Source organism: Sinocyclocheilus grahami, unplaced genomic scaffold (assembly GCF_001515645.1).
Source record: "Sinocyclocheilus grahami isolate Dianchi unplaced genomic scaffold, SAMN03320097.WGS_v1.1 scaffold397.1, whole genome shotgun sequence".
NCBI lineage: Eukaryota > Metazoa > Chordata > Actinopteri > Cypriniformes > Cyprinidae > Sinocyclocheilus > Sinocyclocheilus grahami.
This window is the reverse complement of record NW_015505576.1, coordinates 130216-143758: the sequence shown is the minus strand read 5'-3', so window position 1 is coordinate 143758 and position 13543 is coordinate 130216. Positions and strand designations below refer to the sequence as shown.

Sequence of the window (13543 nt, the reverse complement as noted above, 5' to 3'; positions counted from 1 at the left end):
TCAGTCAGTCAGTCCGTCAGTCTACCTATCTATCTCTCAGTCAGTCAGTCCGTCAGTCTACCTATCTATCTCTCAGTCAGTCCGTCAGTCAGTCAGTCAGTCAGTCTACCTATCTATCTCTCAGTCCGTCAGTCAGTCAGTCCGTCCGTCAGTCCGTCAGTCCGTCAGTCAGTCAGTCAGTCCGTCCGTCCGTCCGTCTGTCTGTCTGTCTGTGTCTCTCTGTCTGTCTATCTATCTATCTATCTCTCTGTCAGTCAGTCAGTCAGTCAGTCCGTCTACCTATCTATTTCTCAGTCAGTCAGTCAGTCTCTCTGTCAGTCAGTCAGTCAGTCCGTCTGTCTACCTATCTATCTCTCAGTCAGTCAGTCAGTCTGTTTGTCTGTCAGTCAGTCAGTCAGTCTGTCTACCTATCTATTTCTCAGTCAGTCAGTCAGTCTCTCTGTCAGTCAGTCAGTCAGTCCGTCTGTCTACCTATCTATTTCTCAGTCAGTCAGTCAGTCTCTCTGTCAGTCAGTCAGTCAGTCCGTCTGTCTACCTATCTATCTCTCAGTCAGTCAGTCAGTCTGTTTGTCTGTCTGTCGAGCCCTAAAAAATAAAAATAAAATAATTTTTTTACTGAAATTTTTAATGTTATTATATATATTACATGAATTTCAATACATTTTTAAAAGATATTTATATTAGATGTAGATAAATTAGATGAATATATATATAACCCCAATTAGTTTTTAATTATTCCTTTGATGAAATATAAATAAAAAAATATATTTTAAATGTTTAAAAAACAAATAACAAAAATGACTAAACTATTTAAACAAAAATACAACGAATTGAAAATATAAATCAAAAACTAATTCAAACTATTTTGAAATACTATAATAGTCAATTGTAATAATACTAAAACAGCATTCAAAGTCACACTTAAAATGTCTGAAAGTCACTGTTTGCAACACAATATCAATTATTTAATTTTATACAAAAATTGTACTAGCATATTTTTAAGCAAACTATTTCACAAAAAGCTGCTTTTTAGATTTTAAATACTATACAATATCCAGTCTAAGAAGTTTCTTCTGCTTGCCAAATGCTGACTCTCATTTTAGGACAAACTCCTGTATATAATACTACTAAAATTAGAAGAAAATGGCAGGTTGATAGGAATGTTATCAAAGCCTCGTAAGCCCAAAGTTTTAAATACGGTTGGTTGGAAATCAGAAAAATCAGTCACTGGGAAAAATTGACTTTGAGGGGAACTGACTTTATACATGCACTAAAAATGATTGCGAGACGAGCTGTAAAAACAGCTCAAAAAAGTGAAATCGGTTTTGAAAAAAAACAAAAAACGTTCCAACAAGTGCTGATGACACTTGCTTTGATATTTTGTTATTTAATGCAAGGATATCCAAACATTTGATCTGTAAAATCACAGCTATTTTCTTTAGTAAAAACATCTACATTTCAGTGTGAGCTTGAACAGCTCTGAAGTTTAACAACAGCCAGTGAAGACGGTTCTGCTGAGACGTTCCTCTACCATTAAGCATAGATGGTTATGAAGGCAGATGCCCTATGAACAGAATTGTGTGTGTGTGTGTGTTTAAAGGGTGGGGGAAGAAAGCGAGAGACAGTGAAAGAGAGAGCAGGGTAGAACCTTGCCTCAAGCAAAAGCCACTGAACAGTTAAGAACTTCCTGTTTCACTTCAGGCTATGAAGAAAACTAACCATACATGATGGAATGATGGCCTTTCATCCGTCCGAAGAAAAGAGGGAGAGAAAGAGAGGGAGCCAGCAGAAGAGAGATGTTCTAAGACAGATCCGATTTTCTTGCTGTCTGTGTCAATTAGTCCGTCGACTTTGTGTTAAGCACTGGTAACCGTTTAAACGCCTCCGTGCAGCGTTTGGACTCAATCTGTCCGGCTCGCTTTGGGTAGTCTGAGAGAGAAGCGGTGGAGAGCAAAAGGAACATACATGCACGTCGACCTGCACAGTGTCACAGCTGATCAGAGATGTTCAGATGACTGGATGTGGTCGGTTTTGGTTTGATTGATTGCTGGATGATGATCATTTGGCAAATACTAGAGACTCAGGCTGTAAATCAGTATGTTGTGAAAAAATGTAGCCACTAGCAAAAGCCTTGATTCACTGAACACTGGAACATTGCTGATTCAGTTACCAACTATGAAATGAATACAAGGTTGTGCAATAAGGTACATCCATCATGCATCTTAACTGTTAAAGGCTGAATTTATTTGAGCAAAAAAAATTGTGAAACATTATTACATTTAAAAAAAAAAGTTTTCTATTTGAATATATTTTAAAATGTAATTTATTCCTGTGATGTAAAGCTGAATTTTCAGCATCATTCCTCCAGTCTTCAGTGTCACATGATCCTTCAGAAATCATTCTAATATGCAGATTTGCTGCTCAAGAAACATTTCTGATTATTATCAATGCTGAAAACAGCTGTGCTGCTTCATATTTTTGTGGAAAATGTGATTACTATCACTTTGGATCAATTTGATGCATCTTTGCTGAATAAAAGTTCTTTCACTTCAACATACATAAATGCACAAAATAGAAAGCTTTTTAATTTTCCTCTAAAAACTTGAATACCTGTATAAAACTTGTGCAGGCATTAAAATGTGCAGGGCAGTTATTACAGCGAAAAAAGTTATAAGCATTTTTTTTAAGACAGAAGATAAGGCCTTGTCTTCTTAAAGAGACAGTTCATCCAAAATGAAAAGCGTCATCATTTATTCACCCTCATGACATATATTTCTCCTGCCAAACACAAAATGAGAAAATCTGTTTCCTGTGCAATTAAAATGAAGTGGGCTGAAGCTTTCATGCATCAATAAGGATACAAAAGCACCACAAATCTGACATAAAAGTAGTCTACATCACGGAGATGAATGTTGTTATTCACTGATAATCCTTCTCTCCAGTGTGTCAGTAAGTTGAACTCTAGAATCGAATCAGTTCAATTCATGAACAAATCATTCAGACCACTTTTTCAAACATGAGCAACTGATTCAAAAGTTACAAGAATGATTCTGTGAATTAATTTTCAGTGAATACATTTCAGTCTGTTCCTCCATACAAAATTACTGCATGACTGGAAATATGGTGCATGAGTCATATAAACCATTTATGATTCTTTTATGCTGATTTTGCATCTTTTTGATGTCTGAAAGCTTTAATACCCATCGTTGTAAATGCATGGAAGAAAACAGCCTTCATATGTTCCACTTTAGTGTTTTGCAAAAGATAGATATCTTAATAGAAATCACTTCGAACAACATCAGAGTGAGTAATTGATGACTAAATGTTCATTTTGGGTGAACTATTGCTTTAATTTAGCACAGCTGTGAAGGGCATGATGCGCTGATGCTTTAAGCAGTCGTGTAATATATGTGTTTGTCTGTACAGCCTCTAATAAAGCAGCAGCTGAATGTTTAGCTATTAGTTAAGCACTTTGATGTGTCAAACAGGTTAACAGGTACATTTTCTGCTTCATGAAAAGGTGTTTTAGAATACACACACATACACACGCATGCAGTGGTTTAAGGCAGATGCTTAGAAGTGCAAATTGGCCGTGCCTGTGTCTCTGATCAGCGGATTGTGCGAGTGTGTGTGTGTTTGCCATGTATTTCCCAGTGATGCTGTGACAGGGCTTTTACACAACGCCTCCAACCCGGCTCAGGGACGCGTTTCAGGCACTACATGCAACCTCTGCCTCGCTCTATTTTAATTTAAAGGTGTTGTATGTCATTTTTTGACTGTGCTAAATATAAAAATACCATAATATGTTTGCAGATATTTCAGAAACGTGCTAAATTCACATACTTGTTTCTCTAAAAACACAATGCTACAGCTAGTTATTAGTCTGTTTTTGTTTCCGCCCACTGCCAGTTTACCCAACAGTATTTCAACACCCCGGGTTGCCAGTTGGTAGTAAACACTGCGTACTGCAGACATGGAAGCCAGCAAACGAACCGGGTCAGAGATCACAGATTCTACCTGATCTAAAAAGTCTCGTTATCCATCTAAAAAGCTCTATGACCAGAGGAATATTAAAACATTGATAAATCAACTTGAAATGTAAGGCTAGTCACCTTCCACTGTGAATTGCACTCATCTGTTACATGTCCTTAATCTGGCAACCCATGTTCTGCATGCTTTATAGTATGTTGCTTTGCAGTTGCTAGGGTGTTCTGGGTGACTATGATGTGGATTTGGTCCCTATATTTCAATTTACACCAATGGTATGTTTTCACTTGCTTTATTGTCTACCACCTAAAAACACCACATAATCATTAAAGGGGTCATATGATGCAATTTAAAAGAGGACGATATCCTCTTCGTCATGCCTGGAGCTGATCAGGGCTGGTCGCTGAGGAAATACTTCAAATTCGTGCTGTCCATCGTCGGATCAGCTTTCACCGTGGACGAAGCGGAGCTCAGCCCGGGGTCGTCACATGTGGTTGCCGCAGGCATCACAGTATGGTAAGGGGTGTAACATTTCCGTCACATGCTTGAGGAATTCGGCCAATCACAACGCACTGGATAGCTGGATTCGTGCTGTCCATCGTCGGATCGGCTTTCACCATGGACGAAGCGGAGCTCAGCCCGGGGTCGTCACATGTGGTTGCCGCAGGCATCACAGTATGGTAAGGGGTGTAACATTTCCGTCACATGCTTGAGGAATTCGGCCAATCACAACGCACTGGATAGCTGGCCAATCAGAGCACACCTCGCTTTTTCAGACCGATGAGCTTTGTAAAAATCTACGCGTTTCAGAAAGGCGGGGCATAGAGGAGAAACAATAATGTACAGTATGTGGAAAATAATGTGTTTTTTTAACCTTAAACCGCATAAACACATTTCATTACACCAAATACACAAAATAATGTTCTTTTTAGCAACATCATATGACCCCTTTAAGAAAACTAATATCATCACATTCACAACAAGCTGCACGATTTGAGGCATCATTCAAGTCCGTAGAACAAACGAAGTTTAAAGTCAACATGAATCATTAACACTGGCTTCATTTACTTTCTGCACACGTTCCAATTATTCATCAGTGCACCTTATTTCAAAGAAAAAACAAGATATTTGTAACCTTAAAAAAAAAATAACTTGCTCTTCTTCTGAATCAATTTAGATTATGTCTTTTACTGTTTCACTCAGAATAAAGAAGTAAAATGAGTCCTAAATGGCAATTCATGTGGGTCTCATAAGCAAGTTTAAATGACATCACTGCTATAGTTCCTAGATACATGGATACATGCCAGTCTAAGTGAGGCCCCTCCCTCTACGCCTTGCAGTGGGCGGGGCCACATGCTCCTCCCTCTCCCCAACACCCCAACAGCGTTTCATTATGTGGTTTTTTGGTGCGGTGGCGAATCCTCCCACTCGACACACACAATCGCCCACAGTCAGGCTGAGCATGTTGTATGTGTGTGTGATGTCAGTGCCACAGGCGACTACTGCTCATGGGCCAATCTACCCAACCTGTCACTCCACATCTGTCTCCCACACACACGTGCACAGCAATTCTGCCTAAAGCGTCTGGGCAGACACATGGAAAGTGGATTTTTGTACAACACTTAGCAATATTAGCAGACTCAAGACTGGTCATGTGTTTGTGTGTGTTTTTGGGGGTGGGTGCATCCGAATTGTGATGAACAATATAAGGTAAACGTACGCGTGTGGGGGTATTTCACTTACCTGCTGCATTTAAAGCTGAATTGTGTCATTTTTTGCTATGAATTACCTTATTTTCAGGTTAATATGCAGAATATGCCAATGGCGCTTTGCTGGCCAATGAATAAAGGAGGGAAGTTTCCATTAACCTGTTTGAAAACAATCTGATTATTTTTACAATTCCATTTAGTGATACTAAATGACACACTTTGGCTTTAAATACATTTACTTTCTTAAAACACTAGACCTAAAATTGACAAATTCTCTGGACAGATCAATATATTTGACTAAACCCAAGGTTTTTAGGATCAGGGAAGTCAAGTATTACCTCCTCATGTTTAAACATTTATGTGAACAACACATTATCAGTGTTTACAAGTTGTTAAAGTATTAAAAATATTTACTACATTTAGTTATAAAATATTAATATGAAAAATAAATGTAATATATTCTCAATATACATTAAATACATTTTTAAAATACTTTTAAAAGTGTTATCCTTTTTAAAAAAAATTCTATAGGCCTAGCCAAACGAAAAATTTATAAAAGTCAAAATAACATTAAAAGTATTATATATATTTTCCAAAAATATAAAACATGGTTTATTAAAAAAAAGTATCCTACTTGAGATTCTTGTTTATAGCCAAATAAACCAAGAATTTAATCAAATCAAAATAAAAATCGAAAGTATTAAATATATTTCTAAATATTGTTTATATATTATATTATTTAAAATATGCATATATAAAATAAACTAATAAATACCTTTAAAATAATTTTAAAAGTATTCTTTAAGATTTTTGTTTTGGGGGCCAAGAAACTAAGGATTGAATAAACTAAAAATAAAATTAAAATATTAAACATATTTCTGAAATATAGATGAATATTTTTAAATATATAAATATATAAAAACATAAAAATTTAACTAATACATAAATTTAATAATCATTTAAAATGTTTCACTTTAAAAAGTATTCTTCTTTTTCTGGCCAATAAACTAAGGATTGAATTCTAATAATGCACTGTTGAAAACTGGAACTCTCATTACCAGCGGAAAAAGGACACACACACACACACACACACACAGAGAGAGAGAGAGAGCGGAGCTCAGCCCGGGGTCGTCACATGTGGTTGCCGCAGGCATCACAGTATGGTAAGGGGTGTAACATTTCCGTCACATGCTTGAGGAATTCGGCCAATCACAACGCACTGGATAGCTGGCCAATCAGAGCACACCTCGCTTTTTCAGACCGATGAGCTTTGTAAAAATCTACGCGTTTCAGAAAGGCGGGGCATAGAGGAGAAACAATAATGTACAGTATGTGGAAAATAATGTGTTTTTTTAACCTTAAACCACATAAACACATTTCATTACACCAAATATACAAAATAATGTTCTTTTTAGCAACATCATATGACCCCTTTAAGAAAACTAATATCATCACATTCACAACAAGCTGCACGATTTGAGGCATCATTCAAGTCCGTAGAACAAACGAAGTTTAAAGTCAACATGAATCATTAACACTGGCTTCATTTACTTTCTGCACACGTTCCAATTATTCATCAGTGCACCTTATTTCAAAGAAAAAACAAGATATTTGTAACCTTAAAAAAAATAATAACTTGCTCTTCTTCTGAATCAATTTAGATTAGGTCTTTTACTGTTTCACTCAGAATAAAGAAGTAAAATGAGTCCTAAATGGCAATTCATGTGGGTCTCATAAGCAAGTTTAAATGACATCACTGCTATAGTTCCTAGATACATGCCAGTGGGCGAGTCTAAGTGAGGCCCCTCCCTCTACGCCATTTAATTTGTTTGTTGTACTGCCCCTAAATTATGCTGATTTTTAATGTAATTGTGTCCATACAGGATATTTTTTATTAGTGCATTACAGAAATGAGAATGAAAGCTTTGCATTACAATAATGAGAATTTAATGTATTAAATAGAGCATAATTGTTCTACAAAAAGGCCTTGTTTTCTTTTATGCAAAATATAATTTCTCTTTGCTTCAGTTTGATTTTTTTGGGTGAACTATGACGCAGATATTTCATCATAAGATTCACCTACAAATATACACGACTGTGTAAAAGTTTGGGGTTTGTAATTTTTTAATGTTTTTGAAATATGTCTCTTCTGCTCACCAAGGCTGCATTTATTTGATCAAAACTACAGCAAAATTTTGAAATATTATTGCAATTTAAAATAAATGTTTTCTATTGTAATATATTTTCAAATGTAATTTATTCCTGTGATCAAAGCTGAATTTTCAGCATCATTCCTCCAGTCTTCAGTGTCACATGATCCTTCAGAAATCATTCTGAATTTGCTGATTTGCTGCTCAAGAGACATTTATTATTATTATCAGTGTTAAAAAGAAGTTGTGCTGCTTCATGTAAAATGTAAAAAACATTTTTCAGGATTCTTTGATGAATAGAAAGTTAAAAAGAACAGCATTTGTGACCCTGGAGCACAAAAGCAGTCTTAAGTCGCAGGGTATATTTGTAGCAATAGCCAAAAATACACTGTATGGGTCAAAATTATTGATTTTTCTTTTATGCCAAAAATCAGGATATTAAGTAAAGATCATGGTCCATGAAGATATTTTGTAAATTTCCTACCGTAAATATATTAAAACTTCAGTTTTGATTAGTAATATGCATTGCTAAGAACTTCATATGGACAACTTTAAAGGCGATTTTCTCAATATTTGATTTTTTTGCACCCTCAGATTCCAGATTTTCAAATAGTTGTATCTCAGCCAAATATTGTCCTATTCTAACAAACCATACATCAATTGAAAGCTTATTTGTTCGGCTTTCAGATTATGTATACATCTCAATTTTGAAAAATTGACCCTTATGACTGGGTTTTTTGGTCCAGGGTCACATTTATTTGAAATAGAATTCTTTTGTAAATGCCTTTACTGTCACTTTAAAACAAATTGAATAATTCTAGATAAATTAAAGTAAATGCAAAACCACAATCAAGCAGACTCATATTGAAGTCAAGACAAAACAATTCAATTGTAGGAGGCTTCTAATTTTCTGAAGCTTTACTGGTTTTAAGTAGCCGTTCCTTCTCAACTGCATTATGTGAACTCATTTAGAGTTGCCACATCTCGTCACCATTCATTTGCTTAAAGTTAAACTCTGTTCAACTTTGTTGTGTTTCTAACGGTCGCGGTCGCTCACGTCGCCTCAAACCGCCAGCTCTTTGAAAACGAATGACTTCTGGTGGTTTTGTCGCAGCAAATCGCAGTCAGTATGAAGGACCTTTAAGCTTTTTCATGACATGACAAATGCAACATTCAGCATACTGTGATGTGATAGGGCCGTATAGCTAGGCAATTCTGGGCCCCTGAAAAAATATTGATGTGGGCCCCCACTGCCCTCTACTCAAATCATACGGTATAAGATATGGGCATGGAGGCCCACATCCGGTGCCATGTTTTGATTTTGTTTTTTTTTATGAAATAAAACAGAAAATACATAAATACAAACATACAAATAATGGCTCCCTGATAGCACCCATACATCAAATTTGATGCCTGCATTTACATTTCCATGATTTTTTTTATAGTGTTTGCTCATCTGCAATACGTCTCTAAGATGTTTCCTATCAGATGTCATGTAGACATTTAGAAGATGTATTTAAGATGTGTATGATTTAGAATGTATGTAAAACTGCTTTTTAAAAGATGTTAATCCGATGTTTGTACACAACATCTGTTTTCCTGATGAAATGCTCTTCAAAAATGTGCCTGGGTTTTTATTGGACAACAGCAGACATTTCAAATGTTCACAATTCAGAGTAAAGAGACATATGGACCACGATCTAAAAGGGATGAATTATTGGGGCCTTTTACTTGCTAAAAAATATCAACTATCAATCAGATGACAGAAGGTATGTAGTAGATTGTGTGCAACAGGTTTTGATCATTTGAAGGCCTTCAAAATGTGCATATCAAATATGATACATGAGGCTTGATAGGGTTAATGTTTTGATACATTTTTCCCGGATTCTTTGATGAATAGAAAGTTGAAAAGAACAGCATTTATTTGTAATTGAAAGCTTTTGGAGCATGTCTTTAGTGTCTGTTTTGATCAATTAAATAAAAGTATCAACCAAAAACAGTGTGTGTATTATTAAGGCAGTATGATGAGTGTGCGGCTGTGAATGCTAACCGTATGATTAATAGCATGGTCATGACACACACACACGCACACACACACACTGGGTTTTTGAGTGGTCTGCTGCGGTCACTGCTCATTTCCTGCCCCCCAGCACTGTTCCCAGGGTTCCTTGGGGCGACCTGTCTGGCCAATTACCTGCTGAGCTGTAATGAGCTGCCAAGAGCCAAACACACACCACACACACATTCCTACTGTATCCACATGAATTATTTTCTCAATCCTTACATAAATGCAAACACTAATTCGGTGTTCCTCACACACAGCTGAAAGCGCACGACTCTTATTCTCCAGTGGTCAGGTTTAATGAAGCCGAGTTGAATTAATGCAGGCGAGCTGTACTCCGTAGACGGTTATAGAGTGAACATATAGAGCTGAGGAGATGTATAGAGAATGACAGAGAGACAGGATGAGCTGAGAGTGATGCTGGCAGAGAGACGAGAGCCGTGTATAAGCAGAGCCGGTGAAACGGAGCGATGCCTCGATCAGCTGAAAATCTGACATTATTGACATTCCTCGCACACACACTCTCATACATACATGTATCTAGACCCGTGAATCTCATGAAACCAAATCCAGGTCACATTTCAGCTCAAAATCAAAACAGAAATGTAAGAAATGACATTTTTCATAAATAAAATGAAGTCTGTTTTTAGGACCAATAGGATTTTTTTTTGTTTTGTTTTTTGCACTGTGACATTATGATTTCAGTATAGACTTTTTTAAATTAGCATTCAGCAATTACAACAGACACTACCATGCATGGTGTATAAACACTTGATAATCACATCACATCTTCTTTCGGAGGTACTTTTTTTTTTGCATCACAGTAATAAAAAATTTACACTTTAGCTTAAACTGAAAATGTATTACCAAATTCTCATTTTCATAATTTAAAAACTTTTTTCCATTTTTCTCATGATGACTGTCATCAGATTGTAGTATGATTTAAACAAGAAACAATTACAATTACAGACAAACCAAAATGTATTCAGACACCTTCAACATTTCACACATTATCACAGTTTATTCACTATAGTTTAGAAAATGGTAATCAAATATGACAAGAACTCAGAGTTAAATTGTCAGAACAAATTAATCTCGATAATGTCAGATAACACTTAAGCAAAACATGGTCAGGTCAAAGTGTCTGAATAATTTTTGGTCTCAAATTGTTATCAATTTTACTGGTAGTCCACTCTGAAGAATTTTTGGGTATAATATGTCACAGTTTACCTTATTTTGCTCTCCTCACTTACATAAATAAACTATAGTGTCCTGCACCCAATAGTAAAAAATATCAAAAATTATATCTGGTGAAAATCTTAATTTTCGGTTTGACTGTGTGTATGTATATATATATACAGTATATATATATATATATATGAACATGTTTAACTGTAGATATTGACCTGAATGGTCAAAAGTGATCGATTAAGCTCATAATTTATAATTTCTTTGGATTTTGCAGGGAAACATGAGCTGGCCATGATCTTGACATGACAGGTTTCATGAGTGTCACCAATACATCAAACACACACATTGAGACCAGACAGACGTCGACACATTTACACAATAACTCACAACTACTTACATAAACCTCGTTCACTATGTGAAATGTCACTCAAACACTCATCGTGGCACACTAAAAACACTGAACTCATGCAAAGGATGATGGGTAAGCTCTGACAGACAGCAGGCCATTTAGCATCCTCACCCAGACAACACACACACACACACACACACAGACACACACACACACACACTCCCCCCCACCGCTACAGTGCCTGGGGGGGGTTTCCACGGTGACGGGCCGTGTCAGTGTCAGGCGCTCAAATCTGCCAGTCTGCGCTACGGCCCTGCCATCTGATTGGCTGTTGCATGCTGCTATGGAAACTCAGGCGGAAGGAAGCATGGAAAGGGGGGGCGTCCACGCCAAACGGAGTGTATGTGTAAATGTGTGTGTTCTGGTCTTTCCTGGATGTCCCTGCCCTCATGGGACCCCTGATGCAGATGTTTATAAAAACCTGAAAACTGGTGAAGTTTGAAAAATGCACGACAGAGACTAAGGTCAGCGTGTACAGTCTGTTTATGTCTAAGAGAATCAGTGTCTAATCAGCTATGTAATGCTTCACTCGGTTGAGAAACACCAGCCTAGTGACCAGCTTAAATGACCAGTTAAATCCATCATGTTACTGGTTAACAGCATATAGTGTGTTTTAGGCACTTTTATGCTGGCCTTCCTGCAACAATAACCATCTTGACCGACTTGTGTCAGTAATAAACCAGCAGTGCATTTCTAAACCATTTGAACAATTCTTAAAATAATAATAAAAAATTTAATAAAATGTCTTTAGCTAACTTAATTTGAGTTACACACAGTTAATTTTGTACAACAAATGTTTTAAAAAATCTTTAAAAAATCTTGTGTAGTGGAAATCTGAATTAAACACAATAAAATCAAAGTATGAAACTCCAAAATATACTAAACATAAATTGTTCTCAGTATATGAAGTGCATGGGATGAGTAAGCCGAAAATAACCTTTAACAGAATGAGCACAAAAAAATCTAATCTCCACCATAACATGGACTCTAAATCTCTGAATATTAAACACTGGCAAGCCTTTCCCTGTACTCAAAAACACTTTATATTAATATAATGTAAATATTATTTGTTTTACTGATCTATTTTACAAATACAAGTGGAATAAACATAATGAAATTGTCACAACTTGTTCATGAATTGTGTTGATTTAGCTCATTTTAACAAAGTAAATTAAGTAGCAAAAATCATTTGAGACTTAGACTTAAAAATAATAGACTTTATTAATCAAAACTTGACTAATATGACTAAAGTTAGCCCACATAATAATTTTTCTAAATTAATAACTGACCGATATAACTAAAGTTAGCAATTGCTCAGTAATTGTCCAATGACTGTTAATGTAGATGTCAACTTAATAATTGATTTTTAACCATCTTTTGAAATTTTGATAGTGCCAAACATTATTGTAAATGAGACAAACCAACTTACACCAAAAAAACATGACGGAATTCATCAAATCAACCGCGAATACTCACTGATGTTTGTGCTGCTGTTGACTTCCTCCCATTATGATGTCACTTCCTGCAGGAGGATGTCATTCAGGAACTGGCTTTTGTTTGTTCCTAAGGATTTTACAAAGAGAAAATGGAATTGAAAGATTTTGAGGACACATGAAAAAACGTTTGAATTGAAACATAAACAAATAATGAAAATTATAAAAAAAAAAATTATATAAAATGCATACAATTTTAAAACGTATAAACATTTAAATCATAAATTAATTTTAAAATAAAATGAAATTTTTCTTTTTTTTAATTAAAGAAAGAAGAAACATACATTTCATAAATTACATTTTAGAAGTAGTGAAATTATTTAAAATTCATATCCACGTTTTAATTGTTATAAAAGAAAACATGTAATATGAATGCAATTGTGATTTTAATTTTTTATCTTGCTTATCAAGACAATAGTGAATGAAAATGTACTTAATAGTAGAGAACACCCAAACTGGTCTAAACTTTATTTTTCCCACACAACCAATCACAGCACAACTGTCCCTTTTTGGTCAGTATGATCCGAATACACCGCACTACC

The 13543-nt window shown here is 35.7% G+C and overlaps 1 protein-coding gene across 1 annotated transcript in view; it reads right to left on the bottom strand.

Moving 5' to 3' along the window:
• The window catches only part of LOC107550400 (transcription factor AP-2-delta-like), a 70691-nt gene extending 57625 nt beyond the window's left edge, over window positions 1–13066 (bottom strand). The window contains exon 1 of the mRNA XM_016231664.1: window positions 12985–13066. The gene's annotated coding sequence lies outside the window, so the exon portion shown is untranslated. The remainder of the gene's footprint in view (window positions 1–12984) is intronic.
• Between the last annotated feature and the right edge of the window lie 477 nt (window positions 13067–13543).